The following is a 15,148-nucleotide window of genomic DNA, read 5'->3' on the forward strand; positions in this document are numbered from 1 at the left end:
GGTTATTTCAGGTTGTTTCTTGGGACCATTTGCTTGGAAAATTGTTTTCTAGCCTAGTACTCTGAGGAAATTTCTCTTTGTCACTGGGGTACATTTCCTGTATGATGCAAAATTCTAGATCCTGTTTATATATTCAGTCTGTTAGTCTATGTCTTTTTATTGGGGATTTGACCTCATTGATGTTAAGAGATATTAAGGAAAAGGAATTGTTGCTTCCTGATATTTTTGATACTAGAGATGGAATTATGTTTTTGTAGCTATTTTCTTTTGGGTTTGTTGAAAGAAGATTAGTTTCTTGTCTTTTCTAGAGTATAGTTTCCCTCCTTGAGTTGGAATTTTCCATCTATTATCCTTTGTAGGACTGGATTTGTGGAAAGAAATTATGTAAATTTGGTTTCATTGTGGAATATCTTGGTTTCTCCATCTATGGTATTTGAGAGTTTTGCTAGGCATAATAGCCTGGGCTGGCATTTGTGTTCTCTTAGGATCTGTATGATGTCTGTACAGGGTCTTTTAGCTTTTATAGTCTCTAGTGAGAAATCTGATATAATTCTTATAGGTCTGCCTTTATATGTTACTTGACCTTTTTTCCTTATTGCTTTTAATATTCTTTCTTTGTTTTGTGAATTTCGTGTTTTAATTATTATGTCATGGGAGGAAGTCCTTTTCTGGTCTAGTCTATTTGAAGTTCTGTAGGCTTCTTGTGTGTTCATGGGCATCTCTTTCTTTAGGTTAGGGAAAGTTTCTTCTATAATTTCGTTGAAGATATGTACTGACTAAGTTGGGGATCTTTGTTTTCTTCTAAGGTAGATATTATCCTTAGATTTGGTCTTCTCATTGTGTCCTGGATTTCCTGGATGTTTTGGGTTAGAAGCTTTTTGCATTTTGCATTTTCTTTGACCATTATATCAATGTTTTCTATAGCATTTTCTGTACCCAAGATTCTTTCTTCTATCTCTTTATTCTGTAGGTGATGCTTCCATCTATGATCGTTGATCTCTTTCCTAGGTTTTCTATCTCCAGGGTAGTCTCCCTTTGTGATTTCTTCATTATTTCTACTACCTTTTTTAGATCCTAGATGGTTTTGTTCAATTCCTTCACCTGTTAATTGTGTTTTCCTGTAATTCTCTAAGGGATTTTTGCATTTTCTCTTTTAGGGCTTCTACCTTTTTACCTGTGTTCGCCTTTATTTCTTTAAGGGAGTTATTTATGTCCTTCTTAAAATCCTCTATCATCCTCATGAAGAGTGATTTTAAATCTGAATCCTGCTTTTCCAGTGTGATGGATTATTCAGGACTTGCTATGGTGGAAGAGCTGGGTTCTGCTGATACCACATAACCTTGTTTTCTATTGCTTACATTCCTGTGCTTGCCTTTCACCATCTGTTTATCTCTAGTCTTTCCTGCACTCATCTCTGACTGGAGCCTTCTCTCCTGTTTTCTTGGTTTTGGCAGAGCTCCTCAGAGTCCAGCTCTCTGTGATCCTGTGATACTGTGTGTCAGAGCTCCTGGGAATCAGGCTGCCTCTGGGATGTTGTAATCCTGTGATCCTGGGAGTGTTAGAGCTCCTGAGAGTACAGCTTTCTCTATGATCCGGGAGGTGTTTAGTTCCTGCGATTCTAGCTTCATTTATAATCTTGGGCTTCTTAGAGTTCCTGGGAGTTCAGCTTCTTCTGGGTGTTGTGGGGTTGATTGTAGTGGTAGGGCCCTAGGTCTGCTCAGTGCACCAGTTCAGCTTGGAAGGAATATGTGCCAATGGGTCAGGATATGTTGTCTTCATGGGAGCAATCCAGTTAGGAGTCAACTGCTCTGGGTTCAGTGGAACCTCAACTGCTCTCAGTGAAGCAGGTCCTCTGGGATGGGTCTGAATATAGTGTCTTCCCAGGAGCAGACCAGCTATGAGTCTACCCAAGCAGCAAGGACCAGGAGGAGAGAATAATTTTCTCATACCAAGTTTAAACATTCCACTTACAGCAGTGCTTGTATGGTTGTGTTGAATGCAATAAAGATTCTATCAGTATCAATTTTCTTCCTTTGAATTATTAGAATACATTGAAAATAAATGACAGATGTTTTAATTTTTCCTGATTTAAAGTAAGAGTATAAGACAGTGGTAATATCATGTTTTTACATATTCATACCATGTGTTTTGCTCATAGTCACGCCCTATTAGCCTTATTAAATGCTATCTTAGGGTATGGCATTTTTTTAAAATCGAACTTCTAAATTTGATTAAATTGTTATCACAAGGAGATTTTTTTTCAAGTATCCCAACCTGTAGTATAACTTGACAAATACATAAAATGATATTTTAGGTCAAGTAGTGTACTTATAAGTTCATTGGTAGAGTTTTAGTGCCAGACTTGGAATAAGAACAATATATTCTTACAAAAGAATCTAGACATTAATGCATTTTTATAATCAGGAGTTTCAACACAAGTCACCATCAAACTAAGTAGTTTAGCTCATCACCATCTACTTTCTCTACCCCACCTCTCCACCAGGATACTGACCATGCCGGCATGCCACTAGTGGCTTCAGGGTGCCCTCTTAAGAGCAGTCTCTTCTTTCTTTTAGAGTTTTATATTCATACAAAATGCCTCAGCAGTAGTAGCTTAGAAAAATCTAAGAGCTTGCACACAAATGTCTGAGTCAAATAAGCTGTAGAAATAACCTTGTGATATTCTCCTCACATCCTGGTCATTGTGATAATGCTACTGCCTCATTCAGAGTTATGTCTTATTCCTTAAATGAGGAAATTGACTCTGCTGCCATTACTGCACTACAAAAATGCTTTCAACTGTGCTATAAAGTCTATTGTAATGGTGAACAATAGAACCACAGCAAGCTTTGTTCAAATATAAGTTAGAATGCACAAGGCAAGAGGATGTTTGCTAAGAATCAATATATATCCTCTATACAACATACATATGTGTATGTAACTAAGGGGGAAATCCTTATAACAAAAGATCACTTTGTACAACAAAATTAGCAATATTATAATGTTATAGAGTTTGCAAAGAAAATTTAACACTAATACAATTAAACTTATACTTTACATGTCTTCATCCTCTCCTGATGAGGGCATGTTGTGAAAATGCTCATTTCTTTGAAGCACTATAAACTTACTTGTAGATTATCATACATTCTTAGGTTTTTTTCGTTTGTTTTCACTAGTAGTAGTTTTAGTTGCCTGTTTTCTGGTTTTCTTCTAGTAGTAGTTTTAGTTGCCTGTTTTCTGGTTTTCTTCCTACTGACTTGAATTATCCCTAAGGAGATACAGAAAATCAAACAAATCCTTCCATAAAATAAATCTTTAGAAATGCAAAGTATATGAAAGTACAAGTCTAACACAAAGCAGGATGGTGTAATTTTAAATAACAAAGCAATCATTACTGGTAATGAGTCTCAGCAACACTAAGGCTAAGGTTAATGGAAGATGAGAAAAGGTATTTTTTTTCTCAAGAGTGGTAAGAGATCAAGCTACTGGTGGCAGAATTCAAATTTGAATGGATAGAATGGGATTTTCTTTTTAATGATATTGAAAATGCTAAAAAACTTCATATACATTTTTATTCTTTGCTCTTTAATCTTAGACATCTTCTCATCATGAAATACAGATATCTTTCAGTGCATTTCCAGAGTGAATCAGAACCTATAGTGATTGTATCATTTAATGTGTACAAAGTTTAGCATATTTAATACATTGTTAATGATTAATAAACAGTGACTAACATTAGCTATATTTTTATATTACAGCCATAATACTGTAAGAAGCTTGCTATTAGGAGGCCTTAGAGAACAGAATCCACATAATAAAAATAAATATTAAACAAGGATTTGCTTGACATTATGTCCCACATAGCCCAACAACGGCAGCCTTACATTTCAGTGGATGAATGCTCTATACTTAACCAGTCAACTTCTCTGAATGTATCACTACTCCCGATCTGGAATTACAGATACACTTGATTCCTGGAGAGCTGCTGGTCTTCAGTTTATATTAGATGACTAACCAAATTGGTCCTTATATCATCAATGGAGTGACACATCATCAGGATAAAAGAATTTGCAAAAAAGAATGAGGACAAGCAGCTAAAAAGTGCTTCCTTTTTCTATACTCCTTTTCTTCTAGACTGCATAGCATAGACTATCCTACATTTGGTGTGTATTTTCTGACTTCAGGCAATTTATTCAGGAATGCCCCTTACAGGAGTGCCTAACAGTTTAGGTTTTAGTTAATTTCAGATGTAGGCACATTAACACCCAAAGTGATACATCCTTGTGACTGGAAGAGGCCTGGAGTATTAGAATATCAAGATCCCTCATGACTGATTGAAGTCCAATGTTTAGGCTACCTATAAAACTGTTTCCAAAATCTAAGTGAGTAGGTGAAATCTCTTCTGGAAAATTATGATTTTAACTGTAAATTCCATTTAAAAGTTATTTAAAATATCAGCTAAATATATAGAAAGATATTGGCTGGAAACAAAAGAATTAGTGTGGAGTCCCTATGGACAAGGTAGTTGAATAACCTCGACAAATCAAATTAAACAATCTCGGTCAATAATCTAGAAAACAGTGGTAGTAACTCCATAAGAATATTGTAAAAATTAAAGAAAATACTGTTTACAAAGAAAGATGAGAGTCTGAGAAGATAATGGTAGGCTTGACAGTTATCATTTTATAAAGTTAAGAATTAATAGTTAGTAGTATAATGTCTATTGGTTACCAGGTAAAGTATGCTTTCTCCATAACATACTGCAATGTAATAATGAAGACATACACATAAATATCAATACAAAATTTTGGATTTCCAATAAATTATTAAACTCACTCCTTGCTTTATAGATGGTGTCAATTTAAAAAAATACCATGTGATATCTCTATACATGTTATTTCTAATGTTAAATTTTTTCAACTTTAGCTAAGCATTTTTTCCTCAAAGAGAATATTCAAAGCTCAATTTAATGTTCATATTTTCTCATTACTTACTTCTTATAATTGGTAATTTATTCATTTATATATGCCTTCCAATCTCTTTTAAACATTACATATATATGTTATTAGTTTATATTTTCAATTTCAATAGGAATTATTGAAAATTGATAAAAACAAATCAAATAGAAAGTAGTAATTCAGAGATTATTAAGTATTTTGCAATATAAATAAATTCTTATAAGAGTGAGTTTTAAAAATAATGGTCAGAATACTTGTGTGATGCATTTTTAGTATCTATCTATTCTGCAGTAGAACTGTCTTTGGATCACTCACCTTATGCTATAAGAGATAACTTCTCTCTCTCTTTCTCTCTCTCTCTCTCTCTCTCTCTCTCTATATATATATATATATATATATGTGTGTGTGTGTGTGTGTATGTGTGTGTGTGTGTGTGTGTGTTTAAACATAATACATTACAGCTAATTACAGCTATTATGCCAACAACAACCTTAGCTGTATTATGTACTTTTGCAGAAGTCTATCAGTTCAAGTGTACATGTAATAATGATACTGTGGAGAAAATGTCAAAAAATTCATCCTCATTTCTTCTGGGTTTATGCATGTGTCACACCAAAGTAACATAAACTATTGTACCTCATCCACAGCCTCTAAGACTCTGTACTCCTTTTGTAAGACATACAGTCATCCATGTCTATTATTTAGATGTGGTATAAAAACACTAAAACTAAAATAAAAGTATGATCCTAAGTGTTTTCTCACATTTCTTTGAAGAGCGTCTTGCTGGACTTCCAGTATTTTAGACATGCTCCTCTACAGTTATAATGAAAAAGATATTTTTAGACATAGTCCAAAAGGTCAGTTACTTGGAAACCAGTCCAAATATATCATAACCAGGGGAATATAGGTTTAAAGTAAAGCATGACCATAGTTCAAGAGGAAGATATTTAGGTCAAAACAAATATCACACCTGGAAGGTTAGTAGCAGAGAGCAACACAGATAAGCATGACGGATTGATATTTTAGTGAGAATCAAAGGTTGCTATAGATTTCAGTAATGAAGATATGAGTCTATATCCTGTTACTTGACCTTTAAACTGTCTTGTCTTACCCATACTCATGAGATCTTGTCTTACCCATACTCATGAGAAACATAATATATAAACGTCATGGATTTCCCAGGTCAGCCTTAGAATATGTCCTATTCATGTTCTGATTGTCCTGCTAAGGTGATGGGAAAATATCAAACATATGATGACTTAGGTCTTTATGTGTGTGTTAATGTCTGTATTTTAAACTGTTCTGTAAATCTCTGTATTGAGGATGAGATCTTCCAATTGTTACTGTTTTGTTTACATCTCCTAATGTGTATAACTGAAGTTGTATGCATATATGTTTAATGAAAAACTCGAAAGGTGACAGTGTGTGGATCTGTCTTTCTGTATATGTATCTGGAAAGTCTGGAGAGAAAGGAGAAGAGGAGAGGAGAGGAGAGGAGAGGAGAGGAGAGGAGAGGAGAGGAGAGGAGAGAAGATAAAAGAAAAGAGGAGAGGAGAGGAGAGAAGAAAGGAGAGAGACCTACTGGGAGAAGATATTTGGAGACAATACCATAATGTGGCCTCATGTATCTAATTGACTTATTGCTCACAAGTAGTCAGGTCTAATGGAAAGCAATTTTTTTGCATTGAGGCATTATTTTTGTATAATTTTTTCTGTTCCAATTGCCATACTAGTATTAACTTGACGATTCTTCATATAATAGGAACCTCATTATACTCTACCCTGTGTGTTGTTCCAAACATAGTAATCTGAGTATTATTTCAGCAACTTAATACAAATTTGGAATCATTAATCTCGATGTTTTCAGAAAATCAGTTAATATTAATGTTTAATAAGTTGTTTTCTTTTCTGTCTTTGGAGAGAACATGTGCATACCCAGTATAATTCATAAAACACACCTTTTCCATATCCTTATGTACACATTGTTAATTGTTCAAACCAAAGATAGATGGACAGGTAACCTGTGAAGCACTCTGACAGTCAGAGTGTATGAGTTGTACAATTAAAAAGCATTCTCCAACATAGATATTTGTTGTTGAAAGACTTTTAACTACTCAGTATATTCATCTAACCCATCCAAAAGTCTTATATGCTAGTTCACTATTTAGTTTTGGCCAGTATTTCATTTTGGGGCCATAGAATTGCAGTTTGAGGTGAGCTTAATGAGTAACCCCTCTACAGAATTGGCATCATGTGATCTTCAAGGCACAGCAAATGTAAAGCAAATGCCTACATAGTCATCTACCCTTTTGGTGGCAGCATCAGGGCCTTGTGTCACGTAGAGGAAAATTAAAGTAGTTAGCCAATTGTAATGAAATTTATAGTTTTGGTAAAGCAGACACTTTCAGATAGAAAAATGCAGTTTGAGAATATATTTCTTTGGTGTTTGAAGCAAAATATTGTATATCAGAGGACCACTACGTCACATTGCAAGAAGTCTTTAGTATTTTAAAATATGTTGGAAATATCCAGTTTACCATATCAACGTTTTGTCTGCATAGAGAACCTACATGCAAAATTAAGATTCTGTCCTACGTATCTAACAGATTAATGGCTCACAAGTAATCAGATGTAATGGAAAGTAAATGTTTGTATTGAGGCATTTACTTGGCTTTTATTTATTGAGACTTCTTTAAAGTTGTTGTCTGTGAGTGTCATTCTCAAAAGCAAAACAAACAAGATTATCCTGGACTTGAGGAATGGCTCATCCAATGAAAACTCTTGCAATTAAACCACTAGCATCTGAAATCTTATCTCACCACCATATACAAAATTAGGTGTACCCAGTCTGTTGTAAAGAAAAGTTTCCTGGAAGTAGGAAAGACAACAATCATCCATGGATAAAGGACAATTGTTTATACATTTTTAGAGAATTTTTAGAAAATAATAGTATAATAAAATATAATATATTATATCTTATATTAATAATTTAGTGCTTCTAAATTCTTCTGTAACAATGACTTCACTAACAGTAAGTACATAAGTTTCCAGTGGCAGGCATGTTTTATTCTTGTTAAGTGGGTCTTAAGTCCCAGTATAGAGCTGCTGCTTACTGCTATGTATATATTCTGCTATTGTATTCTTAAGTTTATTAGATCATGCTATATATTGATGTGAGTGACTACAAACATCATAATTGGGTATTACTGATTGGTTCACAATCTCTTTTAGATATTTGGGTGATGACTTATGGTACTATGAAAACAAAACCTATGGGAGTCCAAGCAGTTCTAGTTCAGGCATCATTGGGCCCAGTTTTTGAAGTATGTAGTATCTTTAGAAGTATGACCAAGGCAACAACAATTTACTGCAAGTATGGGAGTTTCTTTGACAGCAATGGCTAACAACTCGAAAAATGGCTTCCCGTGTTTTTTATTTGGGTATTTTAAAATCATTTTTGTCTCTTAGAGGGAACACTGCCAATTCTGATGAAAAAGTTTTATTAAAATGTATGTACGTTTATATACAGAATTGTGTAGATTATAGCTTTTTTCTTTAGGTATGTATTTAATCATATTATTCACAGGCAGGTACCACTACAGAAAACCTCAAACAATAAAAATGCAGAGTTATGGATCATAGTTCCAATAGATGCATCTACAAAACTCTTACAACTATGTCTCAGGGATCATTAAGGAAGAGGGATTTGAAAGACTACAAGATCCAGAAGATCAGAGAATTTGTTGTAGGATTGTACCCTCTATTAATATCCGAAGACATACATATCAGCTTCTACCAATGTGATTGCCCAAACTTGAGCTAAAACAGGATGACATCAATGAATATACAAACCTTGAGATGAAAAATCTCATGAAGCCTTAACACTATGCAATGAGCTATATGCAATTAAGGAAAGCTGGAAGTAAGTGAGGTGTTCTTCCCAGGGAAAAGCACAAGAGTTTATTGTCCAGTTCCAAATGGTCATACCTAAAACCAGACATACAAATAACTTTAAACAGATCAAGTTCATATTTAGAAATACACATGAATATACATTACCTCTCTACATGCAACAACAAATAACAATTAATGAAAAATGAGGTTTAAATTTTGAAAAGATTGGGGAAAGGTATGAGGGAGTGTATTGGCATAAGAAAGGGAAGGGGTAAGTGTTGAAATTTATAATATAATTTCAATAAAAAGCACAGATGCAGAAGGAAAAAATGGTGGGATACAGAACAAGTTTTCCATCATCCCAGGACTGTGGATGATTGCAGGAGACAGGATTACCATTCTGGTTTCTGGATTTGGGGCTAGCTATAGTTTGATTGGCATTTCTTGTCTCAAAATAATATGGTCTAGATTCATAAATCATTACACCTATCATCAACCTCTAATGTCTACCTTTACAAAAGCACACACACTTTATATACCACATATTGTTATGGATGCAATTTATAATAAACCTCAAAAGAAAATTGATAAGTTAAGGGCTAATATATTTCTGTTTTATTTTGATTTTTAATTGAAAAAATAACATAGTATATTCCATTCACAGTTTTTCTCTCCCACAAATTCTCTTAGATCCTCCACATTGCCCCACCCCCCAACACCATATATTTTTTAATTGGTTAAATCAAATAAAGTAAACTAACAAACTTAAAAGAGGAAAAAATTAAAAAAATACACACACACACACGCATACACACACACACACCACAATACCACAAAATTAAAAAGAATTATATACAAACAACAAACCAATAAGACAAAATGTGTCCAAAGAATACATTAGGAGACAAAGAATCTACAAAAATACTGTTAAATTAATTCTTATCTTCTATTTATAGCTGAGCATACATCTTAAGATGAAAAGTGATTAATACACTCATGAAATTCCAATGGAGGAAACAAGTATTTTTTTCTTTGCAAGTGCATGTCAATTTCAGATAACTTCTTAGTTGAGCTAAGTTCTCATATTCAGTTTCTCCTCTTACTTCTGAGATCATGTCTGATTTAACTGATATAGGCCCTGTGCATGCTGCCATAGACTCTGAGTTCATTTGTGACCAGCACCTTTGTGTCTAGAAGACAGTCTTTTCCTAAAGTCATCTATTTTCTGTGGCTCTTACAATGTTTTTGGTTCCTATTCTGCATGACTTCCTGAGTGCTGGAGGGGAAGGCTTTGATGAAGACATCTTATTTAAGACTGAATATTCCAAAATCTCACACATTTTGTGCATGCTCCAATTTCTTATACTCTGGTGATGCTCTGGTACACTGATCTATGGGTATAGCAGAATGTCCGTTGGCATAATTTTAAAGCACTATTCCTTCAGCAAAATAATAATATTTAGTTTCTCCTTAGACCTTTGGCTTTTCTAGTCTGATTCTTGACCACATGAGCAGTGTCATGTACGGAGAGGAACTAAAACTTAAAATCTAGTTCTCTAATTGTTTCCTGATTTGGTCAATAAAGATAGCAGAAGCCAATTGCTGGGCACAGGATAACAGGATTTCTGGGCTGGACAGGAAAAGAAGGGGAGACAGAGAGGAATGGGGATTTCAGACCAGCCAGTAGAGTGGATAGGATGGACAAAATGTAGGCCTGGAGGCTATTAGAACCAGTGGCACCATCCTCCATCGCAAGAACTGTGATAGAGCTGACGAGTTTAGGACAATAAATTCTTAGCCCAGCAGTTGTGTTACCTGGCTGGTTTTAAAATATTAAGGCATCTGGTGTTTTTCATCCACAGCTACTAAGGTGAGAGGAGAAACAGGCCACCAGGGCAGTTGATTGAGCCTTCCCAGGAGGAAAGTTTGGTTAGTAGAGCCAGCCAGAGGAACCAGCAGGATGGATGTGGAGCAAGATCGCAGAAGGAAGCTTTTAGAGGCTGAGTAACCCGGCAAGGAGACCAGGGAAGGGGCAAATAGGCTACTTAAAATTATACACATTAGTATTAGGCATGTTTTGCATCTCATGAGGTGGGTTTTTTTTAAGGTATTTTCTTTATTTACATTTCAATTGTTATCCCCCTTTCTGGTCACACGCCCCCGCCCCGCCCCAGCTCCTGAATCCACAAATCCTATCTCCCATCCCCCTGCTTCTATGAAGGTGTTCCTCTACCCACCCACCCACTCCTGCATCCTCACACCCCCACCCTGGCATTCTTCTACTCTGAGGAATAAAGCTTTCACAGGATCAAGGGCCTCTCCTCACATTGATGACTGACAAGGACATCCTCAGCTATATATGCAGCTAGAGCCATGAATCCCTCCATGAGTACTCTTTAGTTGGTGGTTTAGTCCCTGGGAAATCTGGGGGTCTCGTTGCTTGATATTCTTGTTCTTCCTATGAAGTTGCAAACCCCCTCAGTTCCTTCAGTCTTTTCTCTGACTCCTCCATTAGAGACCCATTGCTCACTCCAATGGTTAGCTACTAGCATCTGCATCTGAATTTGTCAGGCTCTGGCAGAGCCTCTCAGGAGACAGCTATTTCAGGCTCCTATCAGCATGTACTTTTTGGCATCCACAGTAATGTCTGAGTTTGGTGACTGCATATGGGATGAATCCCCAGGTTGGGCAGCCTCTGGATGGCCTTTCCTTCAGTATCTGCTCCACACTTTGTCTCTGTATTACCTCCCATGAATATTTTGGTCCCCCTTCTAAGACAGACCAAAGCATCTACATTTCCATCTTCCTTCTTCTTGAGTTTAGTGTGTTTGTGAGTTGAATCTTGGGAATTCTGAACTTTGGGGCTAATTTCCACTTATCAGTGTGTGTTCTTTTGTGATTGGGTTACCTCAATCAGCATGGCATTTTCCAGTTCCATCGATTTGCCTAGGAATTTCCTAAAGTCATTGGTTTTTTATAGCTGAGTAATACTCCATTGTGCAAATGTACCACATTTTCTGTATTCATTCCTGTGTTGAAGGATGTCTGGGTTCTTTCAAGCTTTTGGCTATTGTAAATAAGGCTGCTATGAACACAGTGGAGCATGTGTCCTTGTTATATGTTAGAGAAACTTTTGGGTATATGCCCAGGAGTGGTATAGCTGGGTCCTCAGGTAATACTATGTCCATTTTTTCTGAGGAACTGCCAGACTGATTGCCAGAGTGGTTGTATCAGCTTGCAATCCCACCAACAATGGAAGAGTGTTTCTCATTCTCCACATCCTTGACAGTATCTGCTGTCACCTGAGTTTTTTATCTTAGCCATTCTGACTGGTGTGAGGTAGATTCTCAAGGTTGTTTTGATTTGCATTTCCCTGATGTTTAAGGATGCTGAACATTTCGTTAGGTGCTTCTCAGCCATTCGAGTTTCTTCAGTTGAGAATATTTTGTTTAGCTCTGTACCCTATTGTTAGTAGGGTTATTTACTTCTCTGGAGTCTAACTTCTTGATTTCTTTGTATATATTCTATATTAGCCCTCTATCTGATGTAGGATTGGTAAAGGTCTTTTCCCAATCTGTTTGTTGCCATTTTGTCCTATTGACAGTGGTTTTAAATACAATTACAGAGTAATTTGTTAGTCCTAAAATAGGGGTACTATTATTGCACAGCATAATTGTAGAAGTTCACCATTGTAGGGCAAAGTGTTCACAGCTTGGTTCATGGTTACATGTATCCTGTGGTAGCATGGAGACTACCTTCTAGGACCAGGAATACTAATGAAGGCCCAAATATACATTTTGTCAACTTGGTACCAAGGATGTGGAAATGTCTCTAATATACAGTTTTCAATAGGCAGTTTAGTAGGAGGATTAAGTGGGAAATAGGAAGAAAGAGATGGAAAGGAAGAATGGGTAATGAATAATTAAAATCATTTGAAGGATCATATGGAATCTTATTGCTGTAAAAACTTCATATATATATATATATATATATATATATATATATATATATATATATGACAGAAGAATAAGTAGAGTGATCAAATAATGGAGAGACAATTGCTCAAGGAGACATCTTCTGTCAAAAAAACTCAGGTGACAGCACATATTTGTGAGAATGTGGAGAAAGAAAACATCCTTCATTGCTGCTGGAATTGTCAACTGGTACAAATACTCTGGAAATCAATCTGGAGGTTCCTCAGAAATGGGAAATAGATCTCATGGAAGATTATTCAAAAATTTATCTTCTAATTATGTTAACCTTAGCAACTTTAATTTTATGATATTGCACAAATTTTCAATTAGTTTTACACCTAAATTTTCTTTCTCTTTTTCTTTTATTGGATGCTTTCTTTTATTTCAAATGTTATCCCCTTTCCAGGTCTCCCCTCTGGAAGCCCCTATCTTATATCCCCTTCTCCTTCCTCTCCACCACTCAACCATCCATTCCTGCTTTCCCACTCTATCATTCCCCTACACTAGGACATCAAACCCCCTCAGGCCTAAGGGCTGCTTATCCCAGTTATGTCCAACAAGGCCATTCTCTGCCACATATGTGGCCGGAGCCATGGGTCTCTCCATGTGTACTCTTTGGTTGGTGGTTCAGTCCCCAGGAGCTCTGGGGAGTCTGGCTGGTTGACACTGTTGTTCTTCCCTCAATGAGGCTCCAAACACCCTCAGTTCCTTCAGTCCCTTCTTCAACTCCTCCATCTGTGACCTAGCACTCAGTCCAATGGATGGCTGTGAGCATCTGCATCTGAGACTGTATCCTGAGAGGCTCTGCCAGAGACTGACAAATATGGAGGTGGATGGTCACAGCCAACCATTGAATTGAGTATAGGGTACACCTAAATTTTCATGTGTTGACATCTGGAGGTAAGAGTTGGAGAGTAAGTAGAACAAAATTGAAGAGAGAAGAGACAATAAATCTATAAGAATACTACTAAAGTTGCAATTTTGTCCTTATAATCTTCTTTCATAAAATTTCTACATTTTTATGTCTATGATATGGTCAGTGTATTAGAGGCATATTTTCTTAATGGATGATTAATGCTCAATAAAAACAAATTAAATATTTGTAATATAGTTACTGAAATCTATTAAATGCATCAGATGGAGATTTTCTTTTATATAACCTTATTTTCACCAGTGACATACCTATAAAAGTCATCATTAATGTCTGTTAAATAAGTGATGAAAGCACAAACTCAGCACCAGCATGATAATGAACAGGAAATACTCTAAAAGTAAATGGGTAACTCTAATACATAAGTATGTGACTAATTACGTCTCCTTGTTCATGATAGTTAAAGTACATTCTTCTAAGTCTCATACTTAGTTATTGAGTTTGTATTTTAATAAAAATCATTAACTTTATTTCCAAGTACTAAATGCTGTAAGAATTTGGAGCATATCCTATTTTTATGCCATAATAAAAGAAATGAGTCCTATTAATATTCTCATCTGCTGTTACTTATAATTAGGATGTGTGGGTGCAAATGATTTTTACATATCTCTGGTCATAAACCAGCAAATGAATAGGTTTCACTGAAAATAAGTGGGGGCATTTTAATGTGTTTCTGGAAATTATTTTTTATACATTTGGAATATGAATACTGAACTCAATTTAAAACAAATTTCAAATGAAATAAAAGTATATATATTTAAAAGTACTGCAAGTGATTGTTAGCAATAGTCAACCTCCTTAGAATATACAATGCTTTGAGTTCAACCCCCAAGACACAAATCATTAAATGTAGCATTAAAATTGTTTAAAATTACGGAGTAAGTCTAATATGAAATAGTTATTTATATCTTATTCTGTGTAAGGTGATAGCACACTATATTTAATAATAATAATAATAATAGCCACAAACACCTAATTCATCCTGACATGGGTTCCATGAAGCGTACAGTATTGGCAAATTGCAAATGTACAAGCTCACCAATAACTGTTTAAATAAACCAGTAACTATTAAGTTAGCCAATGCAAGTGAGGAAAGGTGATAACAGAAACAGAATAGGAGAAATCATTTGAAAAAGGAAGCATACCTTCTAAAGCCATGAGAAGGGATTGATGAATGTACTGCATGAGTGAAATGACATAGAAAATTTGTCATTGTTTCAACCAAACACAAAAAGCGATTTGTACTCTCTAGTAGGACATGAGAAAGGTGAAAAAAACAATATTTTTAAAAACATGTAATCAAGAATCCAGCATTTCTGATACAATATTTATCAGCTATTTTTACCTGTGAGAGTAAAACAGGACATGTCTATAATTCTCGAGATTTGTAC

Source organism: Grammomys surdaster, unplaced genomic scaffold, assembly GCF_004785775.1.
Source record: "Grammomys surdaster isolate TR1022 unplaced genomic scaffold, NIH_TR_1.0 126298, whole genome shotgun sequence".
Classification (NCBI taxonomy): Eukaryota; Metazoa; Chordata; class Mammalia; order Rodentia; family Muridae; genus Grammomys; species Grammomys surdaster.